At 46.2% G+C, this 22,588-nt stretch overlaps 1 protein-coding gene across 1 annotated transcript in view; it reads left to right on the forward strand.

The window, feature by feature from the left end:
• The first annotated feature begins 17,724 nt into the window (after window positions 1-17,724).
• Window positions 17,725-22,588, forward strand: part of COL24A1 (collagen type XXIV alpha 1 chain) — a 158,541-nt gene continuing 153,677 nt past the window's right edge. The window contains exon 1 of the mRNA XM_061465185.1: window positions 17,725-18,939. The gene's annotated coding sequence lies outside the window, so the exon portion shown is untranslated. The remainder of the gene's footprint in view (window positions 18,940-22,588) is intronic.

Here is a 22,588-nt window from a genome sequence, read left to right on the forward strand (position 1 = left end):
TGGCAAATGAAGCAGCTCCTGAAAAAAATTTGGAAAGCAGTGATTAATTTCAGACAACTGGAAAACAAAAAAAAAAAAAAAAAAGTAATTTTTAGCTATTTTCTCACTTTCATACAGTGAAGGACCATACTTCCAGTGCTTTCCTGTAATTTTAAGGGCTGCTAATCTTTTTGTGTCAGGATATCCTGAGGAGAGGAAGACGAGGCCATTTTCTTACCCTTCTCTGCAGCCAACAGCAAACGTGCGCATCTGCTTCTGATAGATGCTTTACTCTGCAGGAGATGAGACCTGCTGTGCTTCCCAGTGCATCCCAATACGCCATTGTCAGCTTCCTGCTTTCTGCACTGCCCCTTTTATAGGGACTTAGAATACAGTCCTACCTATTTAACGCCCTATGTTTCCTGAATTGAACAGGAGAATGCATTGAAAGAAAGCAGGTTGTAGGAGAACAGAGAGTATAAAGACTGATTTGATGTACTGGGCATGTGGTTATAGAAGGAACATACCAAGTTGTGTGCTAACCATATTCCTGTGAAAAATATCTCCTAGTAGACCTGTGGATGTTACTTAGGTCACCACCAGAGAAATGGGCGGTATCATCCTGTTAAACTTCGGTTAAAGAAGAAACTTCTTTTTAAGCTACGTATGTATTGCATGGAGTATTTTTAATTCTGTCCCTTTCAAACACCAATGAAAATCTTGGGTCAGAGGACAAACCGTCCAGCATGGCAGTTACCATCACTCACGATACAGTAGTGCTGGAACCTACCTTTCATGGTAACAACAGAATAGAAAAAAGGTATTTATCATGTGATTTTGTGACCTCCCTCATTTTGTGGTGAATTTGTATTTCTTTCATTCGCTGTGGAAAAATATGTCTCAAAACCTGTGCATCAGTTCTCTGGAGGTAGTTCTGTATAGCAGAGTGACTGTCCTATGTGTTCAACTGGCTCAAGTGATGATGCCTTCTACTTTTGTTCTTGTGTTTTAAACAGTGCTAGCATCACCATAGCTTTTTGTTGCTGTTTTCTGCTTATAAAAAGTTTATTTGCCATGCACATACTTACGTAATGCTAATTGTGTTTGATGATTGCTGCCACATTCACTAATCGAGATGCTTGAACACACCTTGCTACAGTAGCACGAATACAGGTACATTCTACTGTGCTCTTTGTCAGAAATATGTAAATGCCGTGTATCTCTTTTGAAATAAAATACAGTTGCTTTTATTAGCAGGATTGCATTTTTCCACCGTGATGCCCAATCCTGCCCTGAATAACAATCCTGTGCAGGTGGACAGGTAGCATGGAGGTATTTAAGACGGCTAGATGTGGCGCTTAGGGACATGATTCAGTGGTACACTTGGTAGTGTTTGTTTTATGGTTGAATTCAATGACCCTAAGGGTCTTTTCCAACCCAGATGGTTCTGTGATTCTATTCCGTGATTCTGTGGTGTTGCCCCTACTGGCTGCCATTTTAAAATGTCACAGCCCTCACAGCTCTGTGCGCGCCAGGCTGCACACTTTTAACGTTTTGCTTTGTTTCCCCATGTTTTCAGTATGCATTGAGATGGCTCTAAATCAGTCAGTACCATGTCTTTTCAGGCTGCACTTAAGAAATGTCAGTTGCTTGGAGTCTGTGTTTCATACTGTCCATCCATAATTCTTACATTTGTCTCACAGGGTGAAAAAGAACGCCAAAACAGTGAAGTAAATATATAGTACCTGAAACAGTGAAGAACTCTTGCATAATGATATTAGTATTGTTCATTTTGATGCTGTCGTGGTTTAAACCCAGTCAGACAGCTTGTTCACTCACTTCCCCCCCTTCTTGTCCTCCCCCTAACTCCCGGAGGGACAGAGAGGAGAATCGAAAAGAATGCAACTCCCACGGGTTGAGATAAGAACAGTTTAGTAACTAAGGTATAACACAAATCACTGCTGCTACTACCAATAATAACAATGATAAAGGAAATAAGGGAAGAAAATACAATACATCACCTCACAACCAGCCAACCGATAACTCCACCCCCCCCCCAGCCCGACCAAGCACCTCCTCCAACCCTGCAGTCCCCCACCCCTTCCGGCTCACTCCCAGTTACATCCCGGGCATGACGTGCTGTGGTATGGAATCCCTCTTTGGTCCGTTTGGGTCAGGTGTCCCGTCTCTGCTTCCTCCTGGCTTCCCCTCCTCCCTGGCAGAGCATGAGGCTCACAAAGTCCTTGGCCAAACCAAAACATCATTGTTACCAGCTCTGTTCCCGAGCCGAAAGTCAAAACGCTGCACTGCGCCAGCTACCAAGAAGGAGAAAAATGACTGCTACTGCTGAACCCAGGACAGATGCATAAACCAGTCGTGCCCTACTTCCACATGCCTTCCATTGTTTATTTAGAGAAACCGTCTTTTCAGTTAAGTTACAGCTTTGGCAATGCATGAAACCCCCTTTCTGTTATGCTCAGCTCATCAGTTTTCCAAACTATTTGCTAAGGATGTGTGAATTGTGGAAGAAAAAGGAATTCCCAGCATTTAAGAAAAAAATCTGCACTCTCGTGCCCCTCAGGAGAGAGTGTGTCCTAGATATTCCGTGTATTTCAGTGTGACACAGTTCCAGGGCACAAAACATGTCTTCTTGTATTTTATTCCGTGTTAGAAGTGATTATCAATGAGAGATCCAAATGATTTGCCGCTGGGATTTAGATTTAACAATGACTGAGTGACTGACGGGAACAGCCTTGAGATTATAATGTCTTTGAAATGGGCAATTGTACCGGGTACTTAACAAGCCCTACTGAAAGCTTTCCACAGCCTGACCGGTTGCCATTCCTATCCCTGAAGAATAGAGGCTGTTGATCCAGGAGCACGTGCCTGTGTAGTGGAAAGAGTAGCTGTTAGCATTTTAAAACAAGCACGTACAGCGTAGCTCCTGAATAATCTGAAGGAACTGGATTTTCATGTATCCCACTTACCTTCCAGTGCATATTCAATTCTTATGCTCTCAGATGGTTAACGGGCCTGTTTGTGTGCATCTGCCACAGGTTATTTTATGCAGGTTTACGGCTTGGGGTTTCCTGTAACCCAGGTGGAAGCATTTGCTATTCCTGAGAGGAAAGGCTTTTTTTCTGTGAAAGACAAACAACCTTTAGGCAAGTCTAGAGTTTATAATTTGTCAGAAACTTGCAATAGGATGCCAGTTGCCCCAGGAAAGCTTTCAGTACCTGTAAGTGTTTTGTAGGACTGCAAACAGAATGCAAGTGCAAGATAAACATAAGGCCAAAACCTTTAACAGCTCACCAGCATCTCTTCAGTTATAGGACCTAATAAGCAAACAGCTATGAAACTTTCCACAAACTTTCTTTCCTTTAAAATACCTTCAAGCAGAATAGTTACCAAAACATTTGGTGTAATTTTTCTCTGATGTAATTTTTAACACGGAAAATAGGTTTTCTATTCATGAAGTATTGTTTCATTTAAGTGTTTATTGCCCTTTGCCTTGCCTGTGTCAAAGTAAACCATAATCTGGCAATAGATTCATGATCTGTAAGAGTCTGTATATCCCAGCCTTCATGAATTTCTCTTGCTCATTTCTATTAAGACTGGAAGGAAAAGTTACTACATGCAGAAACCTAAATGTAGGATTGCAATTATCTATATGGTAATTGAAGAGGGAAGAACCATGAGAAAACGCTGTCACTTTTTCTGTGATAACAAGCATAATGTCAGTCTGGATGTTCTAAGTCAGCTGCAGAATTACTAAAAACAAAAGAAGAGCAAAACATTGGGAATGCAAAGTTATCCACATGAGCTTAATGGGGATCCTGCTCCCTTGTGGTTCTTTGACTCTGAGAATTGTGATGGTTTTCTTGTGAGTTAATGCTTTTTAGGAATAGGGATTTGTGCGTTTGCTTTTTTTTTTTTTTAATAGAGTCTAAATTTTCATGTTATAATTCTCAAACTCAGACCAAGAAAAGTTTAGATTTGTTACATAAAACAATCCTGTAACAATCTTTATTTAATGGGGGTAAGGTATCTAATTACCAGGACATTCTGCACATTAAAACAGTGAATAAAGATGTAGGTTAAAGTTATATCTACTTCTGTAAGTCTTTAAATGACGCTGCAGGAAGCCAAAGACCTTCTGCTGCTTTGAGCTGCTGCATGTGGGTGCAGGGTAATGGCAGAATATTTTTAAGTAAGACATCAGTTTTCAGTTAACATTAGTGAACCAGTTAATGGGTGAACCATAGTGTGTGTGCACACAGAAACGAACCAGTTAAAACCCTGGGAAAAACTACTCTCAGCTAAAAGAAAAATCTTACAGGACCTGAAAAAGACTGTTTCTTTTAGCTTTCAAAGCAGAGATAAAGGGCTATTTATACCGTTCAGTCCCACATATACTTAGCAAAAGATTACATTTGACCTCACTGTCCCAATTTCTGGTGGCAGATTTTCATTTATAAACCTAACTAGGCTGTAGATTGTAAGGTAATAACCCCAGGAAAATTACTTGAAGAAGTATTAGTTATTTGTGGACTCTGAGTGATTAAGACCCTGACAATTAAGAAGGAGACTGGTGTGTCAAAACCTTTATATCACACTGCCACCCTAAAACCCGGGTGCTGTTTTGTTCCCCCAATGTATGATTGTTTCTCTTTAACCAGAAAGGCAGAATACCTTCCACTGGGGATTTCGATTGTTTCAACTAGGTTTCTGCCTTTAAAAAGAAGGCATTAGTGTAGACATCTATACTGAAGACTGTGCACAGCAAAACTGGATTAAATTATTAACAATCCCGCGGAAAACCACATGAAACCGGCAACAAAACTATGACTCGTGCCCGGCCTGCAGTACCGAGGCCTGCACACAGGATGACAGTGGCACAAAACGCGCACCTCCCTCCCCGCCGCCTCCCCAGCTGCAGTGATGAAGTTTGGTGGCCGCTGGGCGGCAGCACACCTCATCTTCTCTACCGGAGAGGGAGCGGGTGAGTCACGGCCGCCCTCCAGCCCAGATTACGCCCTCCAGGGACGGTAGCTCCTTCCTTCAGGGTTAGGGCTGACGCTTCTCTGCCCTTTCCTTTGAGAACGAAAGATTTCCGTTCTGGAAAATCTCTTTCTGACCGAAGTAAAACATTACACATGGTAGGGTAAGGAAAAGGACATCACTGAAGCAGTAACTCGCCTAAAACACACCAGGACTCACTGATTACAAGGCTATTTAACGCTTCTCAGAAAAGCCTGGCAAACACACAGAAGCAACGCAGATTTATACCTTTGTGTCCGTGTGTTTTCTTCAGCCATGATTACTTTTCGTACAGATGCTAGTGCCTCAGTGAGGTTCTCGGGGACTCTTTTGAAAGCTCTTTTAAAAACTTAACTAAAAAAGCATGAAGCTTTTAACATTCGTATCTGAAATGCCTTCTTAAAAACACTGTCCCCTTTTCATACAGCATTATCTTCACGGTGTCATTTAATTGTAACAAAACAAAACACAGAAGATTATGGTAACAGGAGAAAACAACAGAGGGAAGTGAGTTTTGCCTGGGTGTCATGCGCTCCACAGCAGATGTTATTTTATTCTTAGTATGACTTTTAAAATATTTCACAGGGAAAAATAGAGAGGGAGAGGGGGCACATTCGTTCGCTTAACTTCAAAGTCCACACTTCGGGTACCTCGGCGAGGGGACCCCGCTGCACACGGACCCACTGGGGTGTCAGCACGGAGCAGTCTCAGACTCCCTTCCGTCTAAGGGCTGGGGCCGTGCTGGGGAGCTGGTGTGTGAGGTCACAGAAGGCCGCCGAACACCGGGGGGTGATGTGCGGTCCCGCAGGCACCCTTCCAGCAGTGCCGGCAGCAGCGGGTTTAGCGGCAGCAGCAGCTGCTTTAGCAGCGGCAGAGCCGGAAGCAGCAGCAGCAGTGCCGGCAGCAACAGCAGCAGTGCCGGCAGCAACAGCAGCAGTGCCGGGAGGTGCCCTGTTAGCGGCGGCGGCGCCGCCATGGTGCGTGGAGGCTTGGTCCACTGCGTCGTCATTACCCTCCTGCTGATCCTGCAAGCCCGGCATGTCGGGGCTCGTTCGTGGCCACCACGGGGATTAGGTAGGCAGGCAGGCAAAGGCCATCACCCAGCCCCGGCAGCGCGCACTGCCCTGGTCGCGGTGGGACTGGGCTGCGCAATGCGCAGCCAGCTCCACTGGCAGCGAGAGGCACGGGGCTGCAGCCACTGCGGGGACGTTTGCCGAGGAGTGGTGGGGCCCCAAGCCACACGCAGAGCCAGCCTTGTGCAGCCCTGCCACAAGAAAACCTTCCTAGGTTAAACGAAGTAGATGACGACGTCTGATGGAAATGTGCTTGATTACAGCTGTGCCTGTAGCCGGTGGCCACCCGATTCAGCAAAGTGCTGCCCCAGATCTTGTTCCGGAGCCTCAGGCCGATCCCGCAGGTGTGTCATTTCAATGCGTGAGCATTTAGGTTTTAATCATTCAAAATTTACTTGATATTTTCTTGGCTGGTGCTTAAGACATGCAGAAGAGCAGAGCGAGAACGGGTCAGGCTCAGTGATGTGCCTTGGAGCATTCTGCCTTGCAAAGCCTTCCTTCCCAGCCTCTCTGACCCTGAACTACTTCCAATACAAAGCCCTCGGGCTTCTGAGGGTTGAGTTCAGAGCTGGCGTGAGCTCCAGTGAGTCCTTTCTCCTGACAGCTCCGTGCACGGCTCGTTTTAGACCAGCATGGTCCAGGCATGCAGTAACTGCACAGGCCTCCTGAGCAGAAGGGAGAGACAAGTGCCATGGAGCAGTCCTGTGCTTGAGCTGCATTCGCTGCTGTTCAGATGTGAGGAAACAGACTGAAATATTTCAAGGGAGCTCCTCTGTACTGTTTGTTCGCAGATGTGGCCGGAGGTGAGGGCTATCCAGCTTCCCAGCTGGATTCCATGGCTGACGCTCAGGGAGACAGCATGGGTACGTCATGGCTTTTTACTTCCTTTCAGAGCTGCCCACCCAAAGCCCAGACGTGAGCAAGGAGTCTCTTGCAGGTGGGAGAATACAGACCTGCGTGTGTGTGTCATGCCATTAGATGATTCCCTTATATGTTCTGCTGTTCGCTTACGACAGTGTCGTATCACAGTGTGTGAAGGAAACATCTCATGGGTCTTTGGTTGCAGATGTGGGCACAGGGAGGGCTTTTCCAGCTTCTCAGCTGGATCCCGCGCTGGAGCTTCCCTGGGACCCCAGGGTGGAGTAGTCAGCTTTGACTCACTTCGCAGACAACACACTGATTGTCAGTGCTTCATTTGCATGGAATTTCACTTTGTACTTTCCATCTGGGTCCTCAAGGAGCAAAGTCTGAAGATGAGACAGGAGAATCTTCACAGCGGTCGTCAGATGCCTTGAGCAGAATCATGACAGACTTGGATGAAGCAGCACAAGGTGGTCCTATATCACTCTTGACCAGAAGGCTCGGGAAGCTGAGGTTTTAGATGCATGTACGGACAAGGAGTGGCCTACACAGCAGGAACGGGAGAGGCTTGCCAAGGAACTGATTCCCGATAAGCCATGACAGGGCCAGCATCCTGCCAGTCGCCACAGGGGAGAGTGCCCTTGGACAGCGGACAGGGTGCGCAGGCAGCTTGGGGTTGCCGAGACCAGCAGACTTGGCTGGGGCTGCAGGCGTGCTATGGCCAGGGTCGGAGCTCTCCGGCTTCACAGGCTGACCCAGCCCCATTGCTCTCCGTGGTGTCTGGAGACTCTCAGTGACACTTTGGGGTCCGGGACAGATGACAACTGATGGGACACCCAGTTTGAAGGCAGCTAAAGCGCAGGGCTGTGAATTTAGTGGTGGGTGGTTTAGCTGTCTCTTTCTACTTGTGTTTTAGGTGACTTGGCTGTGGTTTTCATAGAACCATAGAATACTTAAGGTTGGAAGGGACCTTAAGATCATCTCGTTCCAGCCTGCCTGCCATGGGCAGGGACACCTCACACTAAACCATGTCACCCAAGACTCCATCCAGCCTGGCCTTGAACAGCGCCAGGGATGGAGCATTCCCAACTTCCCTGCGCAACCCATTCCAGTGGTCTCACCACCCTCACAGTAAAGAACTTCTTCCTTGTATCTAATCTAAACTTCTTGTTTAAGTTTGAACCCATTACCCCTTGTCCTATCACTACAGTCCCTAATGAAGAGTCCCTCCCCAGCATCCTTGTAGGCCCCCTTCAGATACTGGAAGCCTGCTGTGAGGTCTGGGTTTGGAGGACTGTGGGCTCTTTGCTGCCACTTGAGAGCTTTCCAGAGTGTGGCTGCAAGAACTTGCATCTTAGTCTACCATGTGTGTCCGTTACTCCTTCCGCATGATTGAGTTGGCATGATGGAAAGCGCTTCTCAGAAGGCCTCTCTCCCCAGCCAGATTGGCTGCGGCGTCTTTTTGTCCTCTCTGAAGGAAGGAATTTGCCATAACCTTGCAGTGTGCCAAAAATGCAGAGCGGAATGCGAGCAAGGAGACCACGGGCAATCCCTTAGTCTCTCAGCGGGCCAGGATGTGCGGTCTACTGGCAAACTGAAAAACGTCTAGTGCTTCAGTTTTTCTCCATGAATGGCGTGTTGTTTGGACTGGTGATTCTGTGCACCCCCAAATGCCCAGGATGTTTCTTAAGTGCTAGGAATGTATTTTGAGAAGTACTGCCGTCTGAAGATACCATGTTCTGATGAGGAACAGTTCCTTGTAATCAAACTGACCCACCTTCTTTCAAAAGAGGTGAACCACGAGACTGCAGAGGCGCTCCAGGAAGGCAACAGGTGGGGAGCGCCAGCCTCTGGTGGAAGAATGGGGGCCTACTCGTCAGTAGGCGAGCCAGGTAACTGCTGTCCTTCAGTCACCCAGTGCCACAAGTCAAAGTCACTGCGTGTCTGCAGGCTACTGCATCCCCTGGTGCCTGCACGGGTTCATGGGAGAGTTCGAATTTAGCCCTTTGGGGAAGCCGGCCATCTGAACTACTTTCAGCAGGTGATGGGAAACATGACTCTCAACTGAATGTACCTTCCACCACAACACCTGCATCCCAGAGCCTGCTGTGAGTCCCCTTAGGCACAACAGAGGGGGATCCCTCCTGTGGACTGAGGTCCAGAGGGAAGCCCTGATGGATTGTGCATGGCTCAGGGGGAACCGGCACTGTCCTGCATCCTTTGTGCCCGAGCCACGCTGAGGCTTTACCTTTCTCTGAGTGTTGTCAGTGCTGCCCAAGCCTGGGGAATATCCATGCCCGGATACATGATTTTTTCAAAAGACCCCACAAAGTCTTGCTTGCGGGGGGCCATAAGTGGGAGACAGGTCCTGGAAACTGGGGGCATGCAAGCAATGCCCGTGCCGGAGAAAAGGCAAAGAGGGAGAGCGAGGCTCAGGTGTCTCCCGAGGGGATCTGACTCTGTCCCTTTGGGGTGTACGTCACCCGGGGAGGGAGAGCTGAGGGTGGCACTCCCTGACGCAGGGGTGGGCTTTGTCCGTCTCGCTTAGAGGGGCAGTCGGTCACCCTGCTGCTCTCCCCCGTGTGCTCCCCACCTGGCCTCATGAGTTACGCTCAGTGGAACAACTTGTCCCAGAGGGTCAGAGAGTGCCTCCCGGCAGCAGGGCTAGGAAGGCTTGCGAAGGGAATGTGGGTGAACGCACAAGAACTGGCGTGCAAGTGTGAAGGATCACCAGGAAGGGGGAGCAAACCTATGGCACTGGGAAAAACTGGATTACGGTTATCCCAGAGTGCAGGCAAAGCTGAGAGGAGCAGAGGTTGTAGCCTGGGGAGAGGCTCCAGGATGCGTTCGTTTGCAGCGACTTTGGGGGTTGCCTTTCCTTCTACTGAAACCAAGGAAATGTCGCAGTTCCAGGAATTTCGCTGAGAGAGCAAGAAAGAACATTTCCTGGTGGTGTCAGATCTCTTGTGAAAAATTAATCATTTGTGTGCAGCATACAGAGGTCTGCCTGCAGGTGGGGATGAGAAGAAAAATCCAAACGCTGCAGATCAGGATGGATTCTGGAAGCCCTGCACAGAAGGCATCGCGGCGGTCTTGGGCTCCATGCTGCTCGGGATGGTATTTTCCTGTGTGATCCATCTGTGGAGGAAGAGAAGACGGTGAGCTTTTGAGCAGGGGGGAAGGGTTATGAAAATCCAGTATGAGATGGCTGCTACTGACTATGCAGCGTTTAGAGATAGGGTATTCCGGTATTAACTGGCCTCTCAATTCATGGGCACTCGTTTCTGAAACCTGTTCCTGCTATTCCAAATACGATTAAAAATGACCCTGCCTTGACAAGAGCAGACCCAGCAGCAGACGTAGGCAGAGCAAAATCAGGAAGAAGAACGAGGGGTGACACTGCCGTAGAAAGTGAGAAGGGCAATAGTGACATCTCCCTAGCAGTGAACCCGCCAGCAGAAATCACCGTTTAGGTGATGCCAGACAGAGAGCCGAGGCTATCCCCTTGCCTGGGCAGGGATGGGCAGGGGAGCTGAGTGCTGGTTTTGCCGGGCGCACTGAGAAAGGCCAACAGGAGGCTCTCCTGGCCCTGCAGGGCCATATCCAGCGTTGTGCCCTTTGTCAACCCAGGTCAGGTCTCCTTCCGTGCACATGCAGAGCAGGCAGGTCAGGATGCTCAGGGCCCTGAGGAGATGAGCCGTGGGCAGGCGAGCAGAGCCCTGGGTGAGGGGTGCAGGGCTTCCCATTTTCTGCCCACAGCTCCTGTGAGGAGCCGGGTACCTGCACCCTATGGGCTGCCCAGCGCTGTTCTGCACTCTAGAACCTGCCTGGCACTGCAGCCACAGCAGGGCCTCAGTAGCCTCCTCTCTCCACAGGCGCATGGCCGAAGCTTCAGCGGCTGAGACCCATATCGACAGACGCACGTCAGGCATGGAGAGCGTGATGCCCCGCTCGAACCCCTCTGAGCGCTGGACCCAACAACCATCGCGTGCACCTCCAAAACCACCTCGCCAGCCACCAAGGCGCCCACCCCGACCGCCTCCACCACGGCCCCCATGGCTCCCCCAGTCAGCCCAGCGGGTGCTGCAGAACGCGCACAGCAACCTCAGAGAGACTGAGGAACCATCCCCGTGGTCCCCAAAGCCAGCGCCCCGACTGAAGCTGAGGCAGCTCTATGAGGCTCCAGATCTGGGGGACACCAGAAACACCCCATGAAGCCAAGCCAGAAATAAAACTTAGAGCAGCACAAAGCTGCTGTCAGGCCATAACGGAGACACTCTGCTCTGGTTTAGGCTGGAATGGAGTTAATTTTCTTCCTAGTAGCCCAGATGGTGCTGAGGTTTGGATTTGTAGCTAAACTAGTGTTGGTGTTAGTGTAAGAACTGACACATAACCACCGGAATGGTTATATGAGGTGCTTTACTGCAGCGCTGGGAAACCAGGGGCATGCACCCAAATCTGGCTTCGACCCCGTCACATCACGTTCGCAATTTATACACTAAAATTTCGTAACTAATACAGATGCATTAAGGATTACTTCATTAGTCCATTATGACATCAGCCTCTTCTACGCTTGTGCAGCCCCCCTCTGGTGGTTGTCCCGATGAAGTAAGGAGTCTTCCCCCCCGTATTCTTTTTACCTTTCTGCTCTTTGGACAGGCCCCAGCCATTATGTGGATGTCAGCATTCTCACTTTCTTGCTTGGCTTGTCCTTTTATGTTGCAATGATTTTACAAAGCTACCAATATTGCCGCAAAGCTTTCTTGTAAGTAATACAGAAATTATGTATGTCTGTATTATGAAGACGCACAGCTAGACAAGGCTTCCCTGTTTTAAACTACAAGGTCTTAGGCCAGGCATCCTCTATCCTTTTCGTTGTTACGTTTGTTTCTACTGCTGAGGCTACACAGCGAAGTTACAGCACTCATTTAATATACAGAAGTCTACTATTGATTTGAAAACTTTTCAAATATCGTAATTTCTCTTCCTCTATATAATCATTTTAACGTGAAATTTCACTCTTTTTCTAACATTGGCACCACACTTATTCTTTACCTACAGCTGAACACTGCTTGCATGGTGCAAGGAATACTCTGTTTTGGGTGAAAAACATAAGGCACACCTTGTGGTTTAACCATAGCTGTAGGACCACGCAGCCAGTCACCGACTGCCCCTCTCCTGCTGCTAAGTTCTTTTCCATCTTGCAGCAAACACAAGGCAGTAGTTTTACGTTGCTCAGGTGCTTCTCCAGGCATGGGCTGCTGTCAGGACATGCTCTGTGGGTCTCCAGTCTCATTGGGAAATGTGGAAGAATGTTTTTTCCCATTAGTGTTTGGCAGAAGCCATTCTTTTCCACACGCCACCCTGATTTTACCTGGCATTACAAGGAGGTACGAGTCCCCAGGTCTGCGCGTGGTGTTTCTGGCCTGTAAAGGAGTCACCGAGCTCCTTCCACAGCAACTCTTTGTTCCCTGGAGTACTGTCTTTTCTGGTCGTTTCTCAAGATGCAAAAGTACAGGTGAGCAGAGAAGCCAAACATGAGCAGCATTTCCTGGTGCTTACGGCACCTTTTAGGTACTGTCACTGGTGTCAGAGAAGCCGGTCCAATCTACTGCAGTTTTGCTTGCTTTACTTTTATTGCTGTATCCTCTGTCAGGCAATTCCCTCTGCAAGCCTAAAATATGTCTGGATCTGTTCAGTAACAGCAGAAGACAACAGAGGGAAGTAAGTTTTGCCTGGGTGTCATGTGCTCCACAGCAAATGTTATTTTATTTTTAATATTAGTTTTAAACTATTTTATAGGAAAAATAGAGAGAGGTGGCACACTTTTTTCCATTAACTTCAGAGTCCACACTTCGGGTACCTCGGTGAGGGGACCCCGCTGCACACGGACCCACTGGGGTGTCAGCACGGAGCAGTCTCAGACTCCCTTCCGTCCAAGGGCTGGGGCCGTGCTGGGGAGCTGGTGTGTGAGGTCACAGAAGGCCGCCGAACACCGCGAGGTGATGTGCGGTCCCGCAGGCACCCTTCCAGCAGTGCCGGCAGCGGCGGCTTTAGGAGCGGCTTTAGCGGCAGCAGCGGCTTTAGCGGCGGCACCTGCTTTAGCGGCAGCGGCTGCGGCGGCGGCTGCAGCGGCTTTAGCGGCTTTAGCGGCGGGAGCTGCTTTAGCGTAGCAGCGCCTTTAGCGACAGCAGTGCCGGTAGTAGCGCCGGCAGCTGAACTATTAGCGGCGGCGGCGGCGACATGGTGCAGCTCCGGGGAGGCTTGGTCCACCGCGTCGTCGGTATCCTGCTGCTGATCCTGCGACCCCGGCATGTGAGGGATCGTCCGTGGCAAGCACGGAGATTAGGCAGGCAGGCAAGGGCCAGCACCCACCCCCGGCAGTACGCACTGCACTGGTCGCGGTGGTACTGGGCTGTGTGAGGCACAGCCAGCTCCACTGGCAGCGAGGGGTACGGGGGTGCAGCCACTGCAGGGACGTTTGCCGAGGAGGGGAGGGGCCCCAAGCCGCACCTAGAGCCAGCCTTGTGCAGCCCTGCCACAGGAAAAGCTTCCTAGATTAAAGTGATGTGCGGAGAAAGTACTTTATAACCAATCAGCGAGTTAAGGTTGTAAAGTAGGTATGTTTATTCAGCGCTGGGCGCCACGAAGTTATTCCAGTAACGTCGCGCGCGCCCGACCCGCTCGGCCTCCAAACAGGTATTGTCGTTACGTATTCATGAGAGCTTCTATACATATTCATAACCTGTTCCCGCTTCGTATGATAATTGGTATTTCCATAAACTCCTCCCACTGCGCATGCGCAGTGTTTTCGGGTGGTGGTCGCAGGGGGTCGTGCGGATGAAGGCAAAGGATTCCTCTTCGTCACAGGAAGGAACCTTTTTGTCTTGCGCAGGCTCAGTTACTCCTTGGATCGTGTCCAACCCACAAAGCTGGGTTCCACCTGTTCTCTTCTTTTGCGCGGGCTCAGTCTCTCCTTGGATTGGCTGATCGTGTCTCAAGAGTTACAAATGTAGCTAACTTTTGGTAAGTGCTATGTCCCGCGCTTTGTTAACCCTTAGGCTCTTCTAACAATGCGATTGAGGTATATTATCACTAATTACATTAACGATGCGAACTAATTACCCAGCCAGCAACAAGTTTAAATCTTAGGATTCCCCCTATCTCAAAACGACAGAAACACCCTGTAAAGCCAAGCCATAAATAAAACTTTAAGCAGCACAAAGAACTCACAAGTTTGTGAACGTAAGTATATCTTCACTTGTAGGGGCAACTTTTCCCACACATCCTCAGACATGCTGTTCTTAGTTGAGAAGAAATGAAGACAGAAAGTAAGTTTTAATTCACACAATGTGTTGTGTTATGTTAAGTGAAGCAACCCCTACTCCTATGCTCAGTATCCATCTCATTCTTTTATACTCTAATAGTACCTATTAGAGTCAATGGCCAGGGTTTTAATAATACTCCATAGGAGTTTTGCTAGTGACATCAAACGGCCAGGATTTTGTCATACACATTTCTATTCACTGTATGTGAAATAAAAGTCTGTAGCTGATTTCCAAAGCTGGGATTTTTCATTTGTTCAGAACCATAGACAGTTGTGGACTGACTCAACATGGTCATAAACAAATGCAGCATTGTTTTAGTCAATGATCCTGTTCCAGATCCTTAGCTTGCCCACTTGAAAATATCTGTATTAAGTATTCATCAGACAAAAATCACTTCCATGATCTTCCATCACTTAAATCTATCAAATGTGGGAAATTATTTGATGAACATTCTACTCATACATTGAACAGTAAATAGACTTTCAGAGCTGGAAAGCTTGCGACTGGAGAAAAACGGCCAAGTGGATGCTTATCTTGGCTCTTTCTTTTTCAGTGACAAGGAGCTCATTGGTCAGTAAAGCCAGGAATTAGTCCTGGTAAATAAATGCCAAGCACCTGGCTACACCTAGAACCATGGTTCTTCCTTCCCATCCCCAAGCAACCCAAGATTTGGAGGAATTTTTATTCTCCAAATGGAGGCATATGATAGGAGCTGAGTGGGCATGCAAGTGCACACACACAAGGTTCAGTAAAAAACAAACCAACAAAACAAACAAACAAAAAACCCAACACACTCCACCAAAACCAACCCCCAATTTGTCATTCACTTTGATCTTGTGAATGGCTTCTATGATCTATTCAGATGTGTGCTCGTGTCATTAGCTCTCTTTAAAATGTACCTCTAGTCATCCAAAACTAGAAATACAGCCGAGTAGGAATGAAACTAAATCTCTGTGACAGCTTGTTACTCTCATGCCTAAGCATCTTGCTTGTTGTGGCTTTGCTCATTAAAGCTACTGTCGCTTTCTAGACAGCTCTACAGTCTGCCTCTTCCACAGTCATCACTCTTACAGAAGTATTTGCAGGGGCAGAATCATCTTAGGAGTGGTAACACTGTGTATTCACAACTGAAATAAAACAAAAAAAAACCACTTCATCACAGAGGTATGACAACAAAATACATCCAAAGTGAAGCTGATTCTGTTTCAGGAAAGCATTTATTATGTCTTTAGTCTGCATACTTCTCATTTTTCTGCATTATATAAGGGTTTACATCACTGTGATACTGAAGGAGATTTATGCAGGAATATTTTTTTGGTAGTATTGTGTCGTGGTACTAGTACTAGTTTAGCTGGAAGTGGGGGAGAAAATGAAATTAGGAACAGCATTTTTTCTTTACCTGTGTGAACTCTAAAATCAGGTTGATTCTGTTCATTTTTCTAAAACACAGCTGCTCTCCTGTGGATATCATGATTAAACTCTCTAGGCTGCTGTATCACAGTATCCAATGAAATTAATTATAGTCACATATCATTAAGAATTTGTGATAATAGTCGTACCAAAAATAGCCAAAACAACTCTTCACTTTGAAAAGTTTGGCAGCTGTAACACCCATGGAAAGGTCTCAGGGCAAATGGAAGAAAGAGGCTTGATTCTTCTCCGTTTTGCTTTACACTGTATATCAATATCTTTTGTATGGTCAGTTAAAGCTGATTCAGGCTAGATGTGATTTATGTCATACTCATTTATACCAGATGTTAATTTGCATCAACAAGTGGTTCCTTGTAGACTCCCTTTAACCATCATATGCAATTATATATATTTTCATATATATATGTTCAGAGCTTATTCACGTGCTTCCAAACATAAAATAAAGAATGCATTGATGTGAAAAAAAAAAAAAAAATCCTCCCAGGAAGTCCAGAAAATGCAATTGTATTAAGCAGTTCCCAGACAAGATGTAGGCTCTATGTTTATGATCAGTATTCAATCAGTCTGACAGGAGCTCATTCCCCCTCAAGCACATCTGGTGTGTATTTATGTGCTTTGGAATGTGGAAAAGTAAGAGCTAAACATACTTAACCCATTTCACCTAAAGAGGTGAAAAGTGGGTGTTTAGATATTATCAGGTCTGTAGCTGGCAGTCCTATGCACACTATGTAAATCTCCCACACTGGAAGCATCTGGCATGGAAAGGCATCCTCTGAGAGCAGCCAGCAGAGCCCAGTAGATGCCTATGCATGCTTAGCACCATCACATCCCAAGGGTGGGCAGAGCGAGGAGAAGGACTTGCACAGATTCTTCGCGTGTCTGTGGAGAAGCGAGTAACATCCCGGCATGGAATAGTCTCATGCTTTTTCGATGCACAGGTGCAAAAAGATCCAGAAAAAAAAAGCTCGTGCACAGCTTCTTTTGTACAGCATGTTTCAGGTTTTACTGAACACTACACAGTGGCCTGTCAGTAGAGGAATCTCATTGGTAAATCATGTTTTGAGTAACTGTCACCTTTAGTGAGACAAACCTGGATTATCAACCAGTTGTCCTAGTTTGGCCTCAGACTTGGTTTAGCTAAGCAACCCCATGCCTGGAGGACATGCAGCAAAACCCTTTTTTGCTATCAATCATTCAATGCAGCACAGTGTACTTCATACAGGAGGACCATTTTTTATTTCTGCAGGTCCCAGAAAACCAGCAGTATCACAACATACATCATATTGGAAGATACTATAATGATGCAGTCACGCATGCTGATTTAAGATCCTGCCAACTGTGGCAATTAGTCATGGATGAGTGATTTAGGTCTTTTAAAGCAGCACCATAAAAGGTATTGGCAAAAGTGGTTTTAATACGAATTTGTAAAAGTGAGACTTCACAAAGTTTAATGGCAAGGTTCACTCTGTTACTTCCTACACAAATGAAACATGCAAAGGAAAATCAAGTTAGAATAGAGCTAGAATGACTTACACTGAGACCAGGGATGCAAAAGGGTAAGGGAGACCTTACCCCTCAACTCCTGTTGAGTGATGAGGTTCAGAGTGGACCCCCTTGGTTTCTAAACTCTGATGGAGTTTAGGTGTGCCTAGGTCTAATCTTAGTCTCAGACCTGGACAATGGTTTATTTCTAGTGGAATTATCTATACAAAGTTTATAATAATGGAGTATTGATTTCATGCTGTCAGTCACCAAGGATCTATTGCTTGCATACACCCCCCCCTTTCCCCCCCTCCCCCCCCCCCCCCTCCCCCAAGTAAGGGGCCTCTCCACCTTGGGTAAAGAAGGATCTCTTAGTCTTAGGTAAGGAATCTCAAAACTAGAGAGAAGCATCCCTGCTCAAGGGGAGGTCACTGATGTGCAGTCCAGTTGCAATTTAGAGGGAACTCAAATCAGACACATCCAAAGATCTGTTATTAGTAAAATATGTCCTGCCTAGCAGGGAGAGCCCAAAGAAGGTTCACTTAGGCTGTTGTATTGATGGAATAATGTGTTTGCTTCCTAGTCAAATGGCATACAATGGAAAGGTATGCATGAGACTCCTTGTACCCATAACTTTGTTTCTTGATAAATGAGTCTTGGAAAAACCACATACTATTCATGTGTTAATCACACGATCGATGTTCCAGACTCATGCTTTGATGCTCACTGGGTCGCTTTGTTCCTTTGTGGGTGTCTTGAAAGAGTTCTTAACCTGGCTATGGCCTTTACCTCTATTGAGGCCTGTACCAAACTATTGCTAGTTTGGTTAACCGGTCAAGTGCATCGGTCACAGAAGCCCAATACTGGATGTAATTCTGACCGCACTTTGAAACATGCCATTTACAGTGACCCACGTTCACTGTTAGTATAGGGTGTATACACGATATGAACTGAAACAGGGCTGCACCTGCTTACCCTAATGTATTTATTTATCTCTCTGTACAGCTGTTTTATTATGAAGTGTTGAGTCTACTTTAAAAGGTACTTACAGGCAGATGATTTTACCCTGTAAATCACTTTATCATAAAGATGGATGTGCTTAATGCAGAAGTGGAGTTTGTGCCTTCTTTTCTTGCTTACTCATATTAACAGGAATGTGTATGCAAATGCATATCTCCCAGCAGCTACAATAAATTGCTCTTGGGCACCTTTCATCTTGATTTAGAAGTTCAAAAGAAATGTGTATATATATATATATATATATATATATATATATATTCCCCCCTCCTCCAAAAGTTGTGGCAAGGGGCAAGGGAAGTTGACCGTTTGGGTTAAGGTTTTAACGCCATGTTAGCAGTCTTTGAAGGTGCTATGGCTTTGATGAGATAGGGCTGTCTTCACTCCCTTGTATGTGGGCTGCTGTGTTCAATAAGCCAGAAAAATGTAAATAAGACAGATAAGATTAAGACATAAAATATAGACTGATGATTAAATACATTATGACCCTCTATGAGAAACAGCCTCAACAGAAGCCCTGGGTAAAGCTCCAGCTGAGATGTATTGTCTCTAATTACAGTGATCAGTCCCAAACAATCAGCTGGTTTCCCTCTATACCCCAGGCCTGAAGGAGGCTTCTGCTGTTGGGGGAAGGCTGCTGAGATGTTTCTCTGCAAACCTACTATTCTTCAGCTGTGTGGATGTTGGCCCTATGCAGCTATTTTGGGTGTTTCTCTAAGCAGCAATGTGTAAGTAAAGCTGTTATTATATGTTGTGGCTGGAGTGTTATGCTTAGTAGGGTCAGTGGGTTCCAGCAAAGTTGGTTGTTTGTAGAATGTCATTGTTGCTTTTTCTTTCTTTTGGGGGAGAAATGGATGTGCTTCATCCTGCAGTTGCCAGTGGTTGGTTGAATCCACCTGCTAGTCATAGAATAGTTAGAGTTGGAAAGGACCTTAAGGTCAGCTGGTTCCAACCCCCCTGCCATGGGCAGGGACACCTCACACTATTCATAAGTACATTTACCATATGTGTGGTCTACTCAGAAACCACACGGTTTCATGTAGCATGGGCTGCAGCATTGGAAATACTAATTCTACGTGTAGAAGACTGCAAAGGGTCACTTTGTCCAGTGTATCCTTATAGTGTGATACCAAAGTAATTAAAAAATTAACATCTAAATGGAGAGCATTCAATCCCATACACATCTTTGCAAGTGGATAGGGGCTTTTAGTCCTTATTTGGATCCCCTCTACTGCTTCCATTCTTTGCTATGATACTTACATGCAAATGTTTAGAAACTCATTCTGTGCAGTTAAATGACTTGGTTTTCTATCTCAATGTTCTGCCACTGTGTGTGGCTGTAGCTGTAGTGGTATGTGTGTATACTGCAAAATGTTTATACACAGACTTGTGATTGCAGATGTGGGCTTGGCTGCTTTTGGTGTAGAATAAGGGAAGAAAACCAGTTATTATTTTGTTGTAAAACTGGAAAACATTTGAAAGAGTGGAATGCTTATATTGTGTGTTGTCACTGCTTGTGGGATGCACTGTTTATTCTCCTCTGTCAATTATAGGATATTTGTGAAGGGAAATCCAAATATAAACTGTGGTTAAACACATGAAAAAGGTGCAAGGGCTAAAATACACTGTGTAGAGTGTTGTTTCCAGACCCTTCCCACTAACTGCTTTGGCGCATAGCAAATGACTGATAAAAGGGAAGAATTTTTTCTGCCTGTTTGGCAGTGGGCTGCTTCATACCCTGAGTTTCAACCACTGAAATCAGTTACACTGCACCAGAGTTTAAGTTTTGCATTATAAGGAAACACCAGCAATCTGTCTTGAAACTCATCTCAGAGGGGAGAAATCAAGGTGTGTCTGTGTTTCCAGCACAGATCCCATGCTGCGAGGGGGATGCATGGGGTCAGAGCAATTCCCCCAAATCCTCTTGTATCTGAGTGTTTTAGCTTTGTGCAAACAGGCAAAGCATTTAGACTTGTGCCTGCTTGAAATAAGTTTTCACTTTTCACATCCAAAGTGCCTTTGTCTCAACCTGTATCATTGTGAGATTTAGTTGAAATAGTTTAAATCTTTCTCCAGGTATGTTTCGTTTACTTCAGCTGCGTTTTTTTAACAGCTCCACTTCTTGGGAGCTGAAAGCATTCTAATGTGTTAAGAACTTTCTTTACCATGTTAAAAGTATGGAATATATTTGAGTGAATGAAGTATTAGAGGGGGAAAAAAGACAATCCCATTTTCTTTTTACCTTTAAAGGGAAGGTGTTCTTGGTTTGTTTCAGGAAGTTGATAAGCATGTGGGTCCAAATGGACTGCTGAGACAGACAAAGGAATTACTGGTTTATTTAATGCAATTTTACTCACTAGTAAGATCACAAACTTTATCCTACAAATTGCTAATAAATTTGTAGGATAAAAATGAGATTTTACAGCTTTCAACAGAAAACTGTAAGGATTATGTCTAGATTTTACACCAGAAACTTCTCTGAGAGCAGGTGGTGAGAGTATGGCATGTTGCAGAGTATTATTGTCTCTCACCATGCCTACTGCCGAGGGAAAGACGGACCAATACTGTAGTCTTGCGAGGCACATCTAAAGTTTTCTTCCATGCTATTGCAATAAAATAGGCAGCATTCAATGGCAGGGCAATCCGACTTGCCCCACTGAATCTGTAGCAGATGAGATGGAACACTGGCATGTAGGTGCATTAAGGTAATCTTAGGACTGTTCATGAAATAGTGTTAACTTTCATCCCTGCTCAACAAAGGCATATTTCCATTCAGTGAGCTGGTAGTAAAAGTATCTCCCATAGTCTTGAAAAGGCAGGAAAACAGAACTTCAAAATAACTAATCTACTGCCTCTGAAATAGCAACATCACTTTATTCCATGCAGAGGGAGAATAATAACAAGGGTGAATTTACCATGTCCTTCTCTAAATTCAACAGTCTGCAAGAAACTACACTGAAGAAAAGCATTCCTACTGTTTTGGCATAGCTGCTATTTTTTTTTACTTGCTTGTTCTGGGAGTATCATTTTGGTAACGTAAGAATGGAAGAGTGTGATCTTTGGAGAAAGAGGAACTTTAAGGGAAAGGGAGCTATCTTAATGTTGTGTTTTCATGAAAGGAGGCTTTGTCCCGAAGGAGAACTCGCATCATAAAAAGTTTACTTAAAGATGGCCTTTCCTCGTAAGTAATGCATGCCTTCTGTTGACTCCCCGTGAAGTTGTCTAAGCACACTATTTAATTCTGCCCTGCAGTGCTGGGGATTGTGTAGGACTGACCCAGTGTTACCTGTCCTGGCTGTAGGAAAAAATGAGCTAAATGGTAGGTGGCACAGAGCAGAGCTAAAACACCACCGTGTTCGGGTGATGGTGCAGCTGTGACCTTGCAGGCTTGGGTGATGCAGTGAGAGGTGCAGGGCTGTGGGCATGTGCTGGGGCAGCCCCATGAGAGGGGAAGTTATGGCAGGCAGGAGGTGCCCTCACAGCACAGGAGCACACATGAACCACTGTGGGGTGGTGAAGCCTGTTAGGCTTCAGACAGGGGAGAAACACAACATTTATTTGCTTTTGTTTTAATCACAACTGCCCTCAAATAAAGGGGGTGTTTTGAAAAAGCAAGGGCTTCAGGAAGAAGCAAAGTGCTTAAGAGAGCAAAAGGTTTTAAGTGCGATTTAACAGTGTGCCTCTGCCCCTATTTACCCAGGGATATTGTCTGTTTTTTCACATCTAACCAGTTAAAAATGCCTTGGGAGACAAATATACCCACATCACCTGGGCAGGAGCAGTCCCAGGCATAGCTACAGGTTGTGTGGAGCAGAGATTTGGAGCAGCCTTGCAGAGAAGGACTTGGGGGAGTTGGTTGATTAGAAAGTTAATATGAGCCGGCTTCGGTGTGTGCTTGCAGCCCAGAAAGCCAAACGTATGCTGAGCTGCATCAAAAGGAGCGTGACCAGGAGGTCGAAGGAGGTGATCCTGCCCCTCTACTCTGCTCTTGTGAGACCTCACTTGGAGTATTGTGTGCAGTTCTGGTGTCCTCAACATAAAAAGGACATGGAACTGTTGGCACAAGTCCAGAGGAGGACCACGAGAGTGATCAGGGAACTGAAGCACCTCCTGTATGAAGACAGGCTGAGAAAGTTGGGGCTGTTCAGCCTGGAGAAGTCTGTGTGGAGACCTCGTAGCAGCCTTTCAGTATCTGAAGGGGGCCCCTAAGGATGCTGGGGAGGGACTCTTCATTAGGGACTGTAGTGATAGGACAAGGGGTAACGGGTTCAAACTTAAACAGGGGAAGTTTAGATTGGATATAAAGAGGAAGTTCTTTACTGTAAGGGTGGTGAGGCACTGGAATGGGTTGCCCAAGGAAGCTGTGAATGCTCCATC

This window comes from Pezoporus flaviventris, unplaced genomic scaffold (genome assembly GCF_033815535.1).
Source record: "Pezoporus flaviventris isolate CSIRO_AGI_PZ_B2104156 unplaced genomic scaffold, CSIRO_AGI_Pfla_v1 ptg000040l, whole genome shotgun sequence".
NCBI classification, from domain to species: Eukaryota; Metazoa; Chordata; class Aves; order Psittaciformes; family Psittacidae; genus Pezoporus; species Pezoporus flaviventris.